We start from the raw sequence: 14620 nt of genomic DNA, 5'->3' as shown, positions 1-14620 counted from the left end.
CATCAATGATGATCAATTAAAAAATAACAGAGGAAAGAATATCATTGCTCTACAAAGCAATAATAATAATAATTTCATTTCAATAAAAAACAAAAAAGACAACCATCTCATTTCAGTTGAAAGTAAAAAAGACAACAACTCTATCCCAACAAAAGATAGTGAAAGTATAACAAATACAAACTCTACTGGAACTGGAAACAGCAGCTCTATCAATCACATATCATTTGAGAAGTTTCAGGACAATATTTTAATGGCAGTAGATGACAAGTCCACTAAAAACATAATCCCTCAGCAAAATTCTAACAGAAATACTACTTGTAAGTTATGCCTTTATATACCATTCTTATTGCATTGTGCTTAGTAAATTTTATCTCTGTTATTTTTATTAGAAGTTAATTAACTTTTTTTCTGGAATATTGTTTCAGGACAGTGTTGCCAAAAAGCCTTAAAACCTGTAAAAATCTGAAATTCGATAATTTAGGCTAAATAAGCTAAAAAAACCTTTAATTTAATAAGTTTTGAAAAAAAATGAAAAACTTGGAAGTTTGAACAAAAATCACTATAAGAACCTTGTATTTTTATCATTTTTAACAGGTTCAGTAATAAAAACTCAATTAAACACAAAAAAAATTATTATATCGGTAAAAATTTTGATCTTCATCAAAAATTTCTTTATTAAAAAACACATTTAAAGTACCTTTACAGTACCTTGTAAATGTTTTTGTATTATTTAATGCATTTTCTTACCTTAAAATAAACTTAAAACTAAACATAAACCCAAAAATTGTACTTTTAAAATCCAGTAGGAATTTTCAAAAACCTGGAGAAAGTTTGCCAAAAACACTTGGTAACCCTGAGTCCAAGAGTGCCACACACTTAGTCTACTTTGAACATTTCAGGATGGTTCAGGTTACTTTTAACATTATGGAAAAACTCAGCATTTTTTTTTTAATTGTTAAAGTTGTTATTACTAAAAAAAAAATTTTTATAACTTACAAAATATTTTTTTTATTCAGGGTTGTAAAATAGAATAGTAATCAATATAGTTGAAATAGTACTGAAAATAAGTTTTTTATAGATTTTAGAATTTTAAGTTTGAAATATCAACGTTGTAGGTAAGCATAAGTATTTTTTCTATTATATACAATTTATTAAATTTTTTGTTACAATAAATAATCATTCATACAATTTTTTTAATTACATACCTATTTAGATAGAAATACTCTCAAAATGCCTTGTTTTCAAGATTTAACAACTACGTAAAGTGAAATTACTTTTTAAAACGAAACTGTTTTCCAGGTTTTAGAATTTCAAAAAATTCAGAGGAAAATGCGTTGAAATGTGAAATTTGTTTCCAAACATTCATGACCCACGGTGGACTTTCCTATCACAGAAGGTCGAACCATGACAAGTCAAACAAATGTAAGTGAATCTTTGACAGCATTGCGGCACTGAAATGGTTTTGAAAATGCATGTGGAACTGAACCATTCAACGTGAATGGACACTTCATGCTTTCATTTTGTGGCTCAACATATAAATAGGTAACGTACTTAAGTGTTCCTAAAATCGATAGAATTTTTAACTATTTGTGAACTACTCATTAGCTACTCTTATACTTTATTTAATTTGAGATCTAACATTCGTAGCCGTAATCAGTACGTTTTTTTTTGTATAAAAAATACATGAATTTGAATTGAAATATTTCTTATTTCAGTAACTTTAAACAATAACATTAAATTTAAATCAAGTGAAAAATTTAAGTTAAAGTTATTTTTCTTTTAACTTAAAAATTTTTGGTCGCATTCTGTTTTGCACTTTTTAATGAAAGAAGATTTTTTTTAAGGAAAATTATAGAAATTTAAGTACCGTTTGTACTGATAAATTTTCTGCTTTATTTTGTATACTACTTTAATTCTAGAAAATTAAAAAAAAAATTTTAAAGATTTAAATATAAAAAAGTATACTTTAAGTATTTTTGATATATATTGAATTTGTATTTAGCAAGTAAAAATGCTTATTTCCAATTGATTTATGATAAGTGTAGTAATAATAATATACAACATCACTTTATACCTTTTAACAATTGTTCAAACACATTGTAGCACAATATTTAAGTTTACAGATAGCTTTTTTCTTTTACCAAAATAAGTCAAAATAAAATGTACCATTATTATATCAACTAAAATTATTATAAAGTTTTCAAACTGTTATTTTAACATATGCTGGTTGTTTTAATCAATTTGAACTATAACTTTCATCGTGTTAAAGTACATTATCCACTATCAAACTTTTAACATAATATTTTAAAACAGTACCACTTCGTGTTGCTATTTTTTATTACTTTTTTCCTATAGCTGGTTATACTTACTTTTAAACATTTCAATTTTGATTTATAAAATTTTTTCAACTTTATTTCTTTAAGTTTAAAAGTGATTTTGTGTGAATATAAAAAATGGTTATCGAAAAGTATAAAATTTATTGTTTTGTGTATTTTTATAAAATTCTATCGTTAGTAAATTGTTGCTACTTTAAAAGTTGAAGTTTTTTTTTATATTAAAACAATAGAACTACACAAGTCATACGAAAATAAATAACTATAGTTTTTACATTACACATTTAACTGACTTGAATACGAAATTTTATCTTTTAAGTATTTAATTAATTTTGTACTATTATGAAAAACAGCAACCTTAGTGTACATTACGATTTATATTCAGTAGTACTTAAGTTGACAGTAAAGTTTCTTTCTTAGCTTATCACGATCTAACTTAAGATTTAAATTTAAGGTATGTCTTAGCAAAATAAATTTTTTTTATATTTCCAGCTAGATTCCAACACTACAAAGTCACTCGTAAAACTTTATTCTCAAATTGTAAGAGCTTTAAACATGGTTAAGTGTAGTTAAGAAGAAGTTTATAAGTTTTTTTTATACTTCTTACCCGAGGTAATTTCGAATTATGTATAATGTTTTACATTTTTAATATATGCTTTATTTTTCATATATGTAAATTTCCAACTAAGAAATATCAAACAATTATCTATAAATGTTTTATATTTAATGGTTTTTTTTTTAAAGAGCAATTTGCCAGTTTGATAAGAAATGGACCAGGCATCAGCAAACTAATAAAATTAAATCTTAAATTGTTTGCCGTAACCGTAATTTTATTTTATAAATAACCTACATGAACTTTTTTTTAAAGTAAACAGTTTAATTTTATTCATTTTATAGCTTAAAGTATTTATTACATAACTAGTTTTTTGTTAAAAAGTTACTGCTAACTGATTACTACCACATAACTTTAAAGATACTAATAAATTAATTCTATAAATCTTGCACGTCATCTATGGAAAGTCCTTATAAACAGCTGTTGATTCCTGACTCACACAACAAGTTGGCTTTCAACTTGTTTTTTTTTTTTGCGCGTTAAAAAAAGCTCCTTTTTACAACAATCACGTAATTGAAAAACAAATTGGCAGCTAAAATATTACTTTGATAAAAATTAATACTTTGATTTTTTTTCAACTTCCGATAACAATTAGAGAGGTTGTTCAAGTTATCAGGAAAACTTTTTTACATTTTAATCAATATGTATCGTAACCACATACGTACATGATTCATATGACGTCATTATTACATTTGTACCATTTATATAAATGTTTCCCACTCAAGCTTTGCCCTTGAAATTTTTCATTGCTTTTTTGATTTTTCTTCAACAGAAAAAAGAAGTTTTACACGTAAATTTTAATTACATGTAAGTTTTTAATTGTAAGCATTGCGAAATTAGTTTAAGAGATATTAATCGATAATTACAATAAGTTTCAGTTAAAATCTTAAACATTTTCCTAAAACTAACAATTTGCTATAAAACACTAAGAGTAATTTTGAAAATATCACCATATTTTGTATAATAGTTCTTAGAAAAACACAAATGTATACAATAAGTTTAGTTTTTTTATTTAAAAGCGGTGACGATGATTGTTTTAAAAGTAACACCGGTCCAAGGTTATTATACACTAAAATATCATTTTTCTTTAATTTAACTTTTAAAAAACCATTTTTATTTAATTGTTGTTTATGGAAACTTTGTTGAAATAACTGAAGAGTCTATCTAAAAATACATTTAAGTAAGTGTTTTGATACTACTAAGTAATTTTATTAATTTGATTGAAACCTGCGATATTTTTTACGTTCACGGACAAAACTAAACATGAGAGTTTGACATTAAAAAAACTTGTGATAAAATCTTTTATAACTGCTAAGCAGCGCTAAACTAAATTTTAATCAAATATTTAACATAAAAGTTTTTACATAAAAAATTTTGATAACTCTATTGTTTCTGTTTAAACAAAAAGAAAGAATTCAACGCCTTTATTTTAATAAATTTTAGTATGATTGATCTCATGAAATTCAAAAAGTGTTCGTTTTACTTGAGTAGTTTCTTTATTTCGTTCCGCTCGACTGGTAAGTTTCGTTAAGATAACGTCACACAATTTAGCAAGTTCATTTTGAGCTTTAAACAAATGCATTAACTAATAAATAAACTTGTTATAAAGCGAGTTTTAGAGCACTGTTAGAAATCTGTTAAAGTTACGTTGTAGTAGAGATGTGTTATTAAGGAGATGTATGTAGTTTGCTTAAAATATTTTAAACAGCGGTTGTTCACTTTTCAAGTGTTACAATATTTCTTATTAAATTTAAGGCGAAATATTCCTTATTAAAAAAATAGCGGAAAAAGTTGTAAAGAGCAACAAAACTTTAACTAATTTGTAAAGAATTGCTATAAATACTTGCATTGTTTATCATTGAACTCTAAACATTAGGAGAATATTTAGAGCTTGCTGGAGTTATGAGAAATAAGGGTTAAAATCAATGATGCAACATTTCATCAAAAAACTTTTACCTAGTGATTTATAAAAGTTTTAAAAGAAACTTATATTTGTTGAATATAAAATTTTGTAATATTGTTGTTTGTTTTTTTTGTATAATAGATACATCACTAAAACTATTTTGCCTAATTAGTATGAAATAGTCTTGAATAGTCTTTAGTATTTATATATAAAATTCACAGAGACATTATAATAAGTTAGTATGGAAGAAATTTTTTTAATTTGTAAATAAAGAAGAAAAGCTTACTTCAACTTTTATTTTAGACTTTTTCATCTCAATACTTAAAACTTAAATATTTTGAAAATAATGCTTATTACTAAAAAATATTCAATATATGTTACATACTAATTAAATCAAGTTAAACATTTTATGTTTGATTAAACAAAATTGTAATCAAAAGGCATCTTGAAACTATTTGTAGGATACAAAAACAGTAATTTTCGGCTTTTGGGCAACTAAGTGTGACTATAGTTATCTTTAAATACAAAAAAATATATGAATTTAGGTAGTATAAACTAAAAATATAAATAAAAGATAAAAAATTGATAATAAATGAATGATAAAGTTAATAAATCTGAAATTGTGTTTTACATAGTAAAAATTCTATTCTGTTAAGATTCATAGTTATAGAGGCTCTAAAAGATTCGAAGTATTTAAAGTAATTAATCTCTGAATCCGAACAAAGTACGTCCTTGACTCTTCAATGCCTATACAACGATTTAGATTTTAATCTCTTTTCGCGTCCTAACATGATGTTATGATGATTGTTAAAATTAATTATTTGATAGAATAGATGATAGATTGACTAAACATTAGCCGAAGTTCGTAACTACTAATACTTATAAAAAAATTTGAAGATATTTTAAAATATGAATATATGTACTAGTGGTTACGAACTTCTGCTAATGTAATTGCTTATCGCCCACAAGTGGTCAAACTTTGTTGGTGAGCTTCTAACAACTTTACTTCTTAAATGATTTTTTTTAAATACATTTTATTTTAATTATATATTGCAATGAACTACGATTTAACGAAATACAAATTATGAACAAACCTATAACTAGCTGTATTATTTTTTTTTAATTTTAAAAAAGAATTCACTATAAAACTTTATGTTTTTTTTATAGTATTTAGTACAACTTAATTTATTTTCAGTATAAGAAAAATCTAAAATATGGTTGGCTGTTAAAAGGGCCTGATTTAAATTTTTACCAGGTTTTTAGTTAATTGTTTAGAGAGTTTTAATTTAAATCGCATCGTTACGAACCTCGTCTAATGGTTAATTATAACACCAACTAGTGGAATTTTTAGAAATCTCTAATTTCCTTTTTTCTTTATTTTACGTTTTATAGCAATGCTTTATTTCGTTCTAAAACATAAAATATATTTAAAAGAAAGTAGATATGTAACATACTTTATAAACTTAACATTGTAATAGAATTAGATTTCAATACGAAACTTACTAAAGAAAAAAAAAAAATAGATTGTTATAACTGTTTATTTAAAAGAATTTTAACTTTATTATTCAACATATAAGTTAAACATTTTTTATTTGTTAAAAAACAGTCATTTAATGCTATTATTACCTTTAGTTAACAAGCAAAGATTGACTGTAATTAAAAAAATTATTTTTTTATTTAGTTAATTTTTTTCTAGTTTTAATTTTTGTTGTTTTCATAAAATATTTGATTTTTAGAAAACAGTTAAATAAACACTGTTTTTATCACTATAGTATAGATTTAAAGTGGTAAAAATTAATTGATATTGTTATAAAAACTATAAGCTTAATAATAAAAATCTACATTAAAACTTTTGTATGTTTTCAAAACACCTTTATGTTAGGCTAAATGTTTAACATACTTTAAATATTTTTTAGAAAAAAACTTCTGACCACTTTAAATATGTGCTTGATGAAAGTAACAACCCGAAAGTGTGCAGTTTGTTGTTTTGTGTAAGCTTTTTGCGAATTAGTTTCATTTAAAGTTGTACCTTTGTTCCGTAGAGATTTAAGATATTAACTTTTTGATGTTTTAGTTATACTATAAACTCAACAGTTAGTAGATTCTAAAATTTAAGCAGTCTACTTTTAATTTCTACAAAAATAAGTTTTGAGCTATATTTATATCCTGATATTTATTTTTTAGATATTTCATTGCAACAGTGATTCCAGCACTCCTGTATTAAATGAGTTCAACCAACCAATTACAGCCCAAGTTTTTAGATTAAATGCTCATACATTTAAAACTCGCATAACGCTCAGATTTGATTTTCTTGAATGTTAATTTTTATTTTAAGAAGGATTTTACTGTCTATTCTGTGTTAAAAATTCTTTAGTATTGTAAATTTTTTGATTGTTTGTAAATAATTTGCTTTCTCAACCTTGTGTGTTTGCGAAAATCAGAAAGCCTTTTCTTTCGACCAAAAAAAAAATTAGCTTAGTTGTACAAAAATGTATTAATAAAACAAGTACTAATTTTCGAGTAATTTGCATTAAGAAAATTTTAGGTGTTTAAATAAATTTAAGTAAAAACAAAATTAATTAAAAACGAACGACGTAAAAGTTTATTAAGATTCAAAATTTAAGCGTTTTAAATCATGTTTTTTTTATTAACTTATTAACAATGTACTACAGGTCTATGTGTCGTTTTGCTACACATACATATATAAAGGATTTTGTGATTTTAGTAAGGTAACATTTATAATTATTTATAGTGGTTATAATCTATAACTTTTCTTTTATGGAACTGTATTTAAACTTATAAAGTCGTTTATTTATAGTATTTTTATTAAGTGAGCGTAGTAATGTAGGAGAATTAGTTTACTTAGATTGAAATAAATATATTTACTTTACTGACTACAGTTGAGTTTAAATAGCAAGATGGTAGCAAAAGTTCCATTAGAAGACTATTAAGTAAGAAATTCGTTACAACACGAATTATTATCTAGATAAAACTTTATCTTGAGGCGTTAAAATCACAAAATTTAAAAATTAGTTAATAAAAAGTTTTTATAATACCAGACATTATTCTTGTGCAAATACTTGACTAAACTAATAGACACATAAAGCAACTATAAACCCAACATATTTCTGTTGAAAAATATTTAAATTATAAGTTCTCATTGACTACGAACTAAACAATAATCGTCAAGGTTTAAAAAAGATACTATACTAGGGTTTTAAAACGGTTTTATTAAAGAGTTTAGTTTGCAAACAAATTGATTTTTTTAGTTCAATACACTGATTATCAGATGTAAGTCTAGTAACACATTAATGCTTTCTTCTTAAAATTTTTGAAAGTGTAAAAAATTCTCTTATTATTCTTGATAAATTACGATAATTTGTTAGCTTTGTTCATTTGAAACTTATTTTGTTAAACTTTATGTCTAATTGGTCGTTATTTGACAATAAGATAAAAAGTTTAGCATTAAAAAAATATGTATAAACTACTAGTAAATAAATACAAAAACATTTAAAAAGTAATTTTTAAGTAATTTATTTAAAACTTTAAATATAAAATCATAGGGGACTTTGAATCTTATAGCTTAATAACTATATATTGTAAGCTTATTGGTTTACAAACTATTATATGTATATAAAATATAAATGTTTTTGTATAATATTATTTTTAACTTTGTGTAAACTTTACATGTTAAAGCAAAGTTTTTATTTCTTGAATTAACAACGAAAGATTAAAAGTTTCAATTAGAATACAAGTAGAAACTTAACAGAATAAAATCACAGTACATTAGAGCGTTTTTTTTTCTTTTAAGTTCTTTCGTACAGCTACTAAAATAATGGTACATGTGGTTGGCGTTGTTATCAGTATTATGAATTTATATTTTTAAATTAGATGAATGTTTGTTGGTAACGTTAGCACGATATTTAGAATGATCTTACGTTATGCAAATACAATTAACTAAAAATAAACTATAATTAAAAGATAAGCAAAACTATTAGACTTCAAAGGAAAAATACGTGCAATAGAAATAATTTTCAGTTCATAAGTGACTTGTTTGTTATACAAAACTTAACATAAGTAATGACACTTTTAATAAGTAAACTATAGTTATGATCTGTTTTTTACAGCTATACAAACTTTTAAATAAATTAAAGATCCTGTTATTTAATTTGTGAAATATTTATTATAACATTTTAGCATATTATTAAGTTATATAATACGTAATTTAGAATACTTAATATTATATCATATTAAAATTAAACTCATAATAGTTTATAGGTGATGTCAGTAGAAATTACTAAAAACAAGTAATGTTGCGTAACCAAAGCTAATTAACAATAAATTATGTTAATTTTGCTAAACAGTTAAAAACTTTAAAATAGTTTTGAAGTGAACATATTAACGATGTACTTATATTCAAGGTGTCATTGTTTTACTTAAAATGTATTCTGGCTTTTTGTGATTTTGATTTTTTGTAATTTTTTAATGTGACATCTATGGTTAATGACAAAAGTTATGCTTAATATTACTGCTTTTTTTTTCTAAATTTTTTTTTTAAACTTATGAAGCATTTTACTTACAGTAATGATTTCTAAAAGTTTTTTAGTGAGCTGTAGGTGATTAGGTTTACTTAAAATCAATTAAAATTATTTATTCTACTGAGTAAACTAAGTCTAGATAGTTTAAAAAGTTTCATAAGAGTACTACAATGAGATAATCTAGCATGAAATATTTTTTTGTTTTAAATAACAAAATTAAATTTCAAAAACTAAAAAATTTGTATTAAAACCAGACTTTACTTTGGTTGAAATACTATAGATATCTGCGAAGGTACTTCATAATTTTATAATCTTTTAATGAAAAAAAATCGTTAACTTTGTTTTGCTTTAAGGACCTGGATACACAAAAAAACCTCTCGGTCGTCGAGTTGCATACCTAACTTTAATCAAAATTATAATGAGCTAAAAGATAAATAAAATAAAACTAAGAGCTAAAATTTAAACTGTGAAACAAAAACTTTATGGAAAATGAGACTATTAAATTATAAAACATTAAATATTGTTTATATACAAAAATATCCATTAAAAAAAGTTATTTAACATTATACTCACAAAAATGTATATAATGACTAGACTTAGTACTCAAGTTAGCCTTAAAGAGTGGTATATACAAGCAAAAAACTAATTTAAACTACAATGAAACTTATACATTAATAGATCTTAGATTTTTTAAACATTAAAAATCAACCCCAAATAAAATAAATATCAAATAAAGCAGCAGTTGAAGATTTTTAAAAGATATAAAAACAAACCAAATATTTTCAAGTAATTTATAACTAGTCTCTGACATGCTGAGATTTTGTAAATATATTAAAACTAGCCTCAGTTGGTCTAGGTTTTTCATAATTTAAAACTAGACTTTGTTTTTCTTAGAAAGCTAAGTATGTGACAGCCCTGGTGTTATTGCCCCTTTCTACACTTTAATTTTATTATAAGTAAAACTTAAATGACTTTTTATGGCCAAACTAATTTTTTGTTTAAAAACCAACTGAGTAAGCTGATTAATATAGTGATTTTTAATGTAGCAAAACGATTTAAAAAAATAAGAGTTAATAAAATTAAACATTAGTAGAATACTAACCGTTTTATTTTTAGGAATCTATATGATTTGTTCACTTCATTTTTTCTTTACGTGACTAAGGGTGATAGAATTTTTACGTAAAATAACCGAATAAAACTAGCAGAGTACAAATATGGTCGTTTTATTAACAACAAAGTGGTCAATTAGATATCAAGGTTGAATCTGTCTTAAATGTAGAAAGATTTAAAAAAAACTTCAGTTTAATTTCTTCACGAAAAAAAAACATGAACCCAAAAATAAGTTTCATGCACCCAAAAGTCTCGTGCACACTAAAAAAACTACATGTACACTAGTGTGCCCCAGTGTACACCGTGCCGACCACTGGTTTAAACCACCATATAAGGGTTAGAACTTAAAATGAAAATGTTTCTAAAACTTGCTATGTTAGCCAATTTTACTTAATTGTTATCAAAACAAGTATAAAAAACTTTAAATGTAATTGTTTAAATGTAATTTAATGTAATTTGCCATGTCTTTCCATGTTTTGCCATAAGTGCCATATTTGCCAATAATAGTTATATTTACATGAAATAATGAATTAAAAATTGTTATTATAAAATGGTCCTAAAATATTATTGTACAAAAAGCAATAAAAACAACTTTAAAAAAAAAAAAGCATCAAACTACAAATTTATTACTACAGTTTGTTATCTTTGCTCAAGTAACTATTTGCTTCAAATAACATTTTGGCTTTTATCCTACGAGAATAAAAAAAAGTCTATATATTTGTAGGTAGTTCATATTTATTTTATTAAGAGCATTTCAGTTTAGTGAAATGTTATATTGATAGCTCAGGAGTAGACAGGGATTTTTTCTAACCACCTTTATAAGGTTATCTTTTTAGTTTATGACATATAATCTATGGATAGATTTATGGTGAGATTAGTAGCGAGGTTTAGTCTTAAAAAAATCATTTAACTTTTTAAAGTATATTTTGTTTGTATAACATTATTATAGCATCCATTTAAATATTTTTGGTTATTTGTTAAATTGTTAAGTAAAAGACTTGTGACAAGGACTGAATGTATTTTTAATTTTTTCTCGCTTTTTTTTAATTGACTGAACTAATTAAGGTTAATAAAAAGACACAACAAGCCAAAAAGTACATAAAATAGTTTTTATTTTTTTATTACTTTTTTAAAATTATTTCCATGCATTTTAAATATCATTTTTACTCCTAACTTTCATTATTGGTTAGTAACTTTTATTAATTATTTTAATTTTTTGCTAGATATAATGAACTTTTAATGTAAACTATAATGTCAAAGATAAAACTGAAAATGAAGATATTTTTAAAAATTGCCATATTTGCCAAAAATAACTTAATTGTTATTAAAATAAAATATAAAAAACTTTCAATGTAGATGTTTATTTAAACTTTCCTTGTTTTGCCATATTTGCCAATAATACTTATAGTAACATGAAACAATAAATGAAAAACTTTTGTGATAAAATGGTACTAAAATATTATTGTCAAAAAAAAACAATAATTACAACAATTAAAAAAAAATTTAACATATGTAGAGTTTGACAATACAATTTATTATATTTGCTCGTGCACCTATTTTGATTCAAAAAACATTTTGGCTTTTCACCTGCGGGAATTTCAGAAATAAATATCATTGTATGTAATTCATCTTAATTTTAGTAAGGTAAGGAAGATTTATCAAAAACATGTTAACTATATTTACACAAAGAATGTTTATTAAATTCAGTTAGACCTAGGAGTATTATAAAGTTGATTTAAAACAGAAATTGCTTTATTAATACTAGGTATAGTTCTATTATCTAATAAAAAAATTTTAGTAAACTAAATTATTTTTTTTTTATTTCAGGTGTTAGCATAAGTTTACCTTCATAGTTCATAACAAAATGTCGCAAGTCTGATTTACTATATTATAATATGTTTCCTGCCTTGTCGCAAAACAAGTAAAAACATTTAAATGTAGAAGTACCTAAAACTCAATGATATCATTAGTTATATTTTATATTTTGACAAGCCGAATTTATATTTTTGCTAGGACAATTTAAAAAATTTAAAGAGTGCAAAAAAATTTTTTTTTTCATATTAAGTTCAATTTTTGATTTTAAGGTACCTAAAAACACTAGTTAAATTCTGACATATTTGCATGGTTTTGTAGATCTCAAGATTGTTTTTAATCTTTTTTAAACCTACAGATTAAGTTTTAACGTTTTTGAGACAAATATTGGAATATGATAATTTTTCTTAATATAATAAAGTTAATTACTTATTCGTAAATTAAATAATTGTTTTGTTTTTATAAATAGTTTTATTGTAAAATCAGGTAGACTTTTGTTTCCTAGAATCAGCAAAAGTTTTTCAAAAATATACATTTTAAGAAATTAGAAGCTAACTCGTAATTTTTTGAACCTTTTTAATCCTTAATAAAAGTACTAAAAATTTTTTAAAAAATATGTTTTAATAAAGCATCGCAAAAACATTTACGATAAAAGTTATAGATTATTAGTAATACTCATTTTCTTTAACTACATCCTAACTATAAAGTTTTTGATTCATCAGAATTCAACTTTTCAAGTTTATTTTATATGCTGAAAGTAAATACAGCTGCAAAATTATTTTAATAAAAATTGGAATAATAAAAAATTAAATTTTTATTTTTTTTTTCTGGCTGTACTAGGTACATACGAAAAAGTCTTAGTTTCTTATCTACATACAATTTGTACTCAAAGTAATAGATAGTTTAACAAAAAGCTTTTATACTTAAAAAGGTAGCCACAAGTTATGCTAAAAGTAAACTTGTTCTAATTATAGTTAAAAAGTAGTTTAGTGGTTTGAGTTTTAAGTAACTTTAAAAAATAATCAATTTATATATTAAACTAATTTACTTAATTCTTCTAATGAAAAACAGACTATTAAATTGTTTTAAGCTGACAAACTCAAATCTGGTAAAAATTTATTTATATTATTATAAAAACTAAAAGCTTAATTATTAAAAACTATACTAAAACTTTGTTATGTTTTCAAAAACCTTTATGTTAAACTAAATTTTTATTGATTTATAATTTAGATGAAAAAAGTATAAATTAAAAGTCTAAGTTACAAAGTTAAAACAACCAATGGAATGTTGATAAAGCATTTATTGCTCTGAATAAAGAAAGGAAAAGAGAATGAAAAAGTATACACAAAATGGCTTCGGTTAAACGCCAATGTGTTGAAACAAGCTGTTCCGCTTTCGAATGCGAAGTTTGCATGGATGATCTCTGCCAAGGTGATGTAGCAAACCTTGAATGCAGCCATGTGTTTTGTAAAGAGTGCTTTAAGGATCACATCCATGAAAACATAAACAACAGGATTGTTGATATCGAATGCCCTGGAGAAAATTGTGAACATCTTGTAGATATAGAAACTATCTTAGATACCTTGGCAGAAGAAGTGCTTAAATCAAAGTTTTTGCGTTTGTTAGGTCAGTCGTACGTGGACAACAACAAAGACACTGTTTGGTGTTCCGGAACCGACTGTAATACAATACTAAGTTGTAAAGAATTTCACAACAACTACAACGTAGAATGCTCCAAGGGACACAAAAGCTGCTTCAATTGCCAAGAGGCTTGGCACGACCCATTAGATTGCGACATGCTTAAAAAATGGCTGAAGAAATTCGAAGACACAGAAAACGGTAACTGGATTTCATCAAATACAAAAGAGTGCCCAAAGTGTCACGCTAAAACTGAAAAGAACAGCGGATGCAACCACATGATTTGTTCCAAGTGCAAGTATGAGATGTGCTGGAATTGCATGAAAGGATGGGCAGGATCGCACCACAATTGCGAGCAAAAGATAGAAGGTAGCAAAGTACAGGAAAATGGGAAAGAAACTTAACGCTACATGGAATACCACAAGTTCTACCGCAGACACAAAAAAGGCCTTGAAATTGAGAGCAAAACAAGCACAGAGAGGGTGTATGACAGATACCAAACTCCGCAACAGTTGAAAAATGGTATTAAAAACAAAAAGCAAAAAAGAAAATTAGAAAAGGATGCTGAAGAAGATGACGAAAAAGAAGTTCCCAAGGTCAATGATAAACTTGCACACTTCTTCCAGAAAAATGTCATGAAGAAAGCGTGTGAAGTGTTGAGAGAATGCCGTAA

At 24.6% G+C, this 14620-nt stretch overlaps 1 pseudogene; it reads left to right on the top strand.

Moving 5' to 3' along the window:
- Positions 1-13658: 13658 nt before the first annotated feature.
- LOC145846554 (E3 ubiquitin-protein ligase arih1l pseudogene) lies at positions 13659-14351 on the top strand (annotated as a pseudogene).
- The last annotated feature ends 269 nt before the right edge of the window (positions 14352-14620 follow it).

Source organism: Thalia democratica, unplaced genomic scaffold (assembly GCF_965202585.1).
Source record: "Thalia democratica unplaced genomic scaffold, ktThaDemo2.hap1.1 HAP1_SCAFFOLD_509, whole genome shotgun sequence".
NCBI lineage: Eukaryota > Metazoa > Chordata > Thaliacea > Salpida > Salpidae > Thalia > Thalia democratica.
Note: the sequence above shows the minus strand (reverse complement) of the source record. Positions and strands in the feature narration are given on the sequence as shown.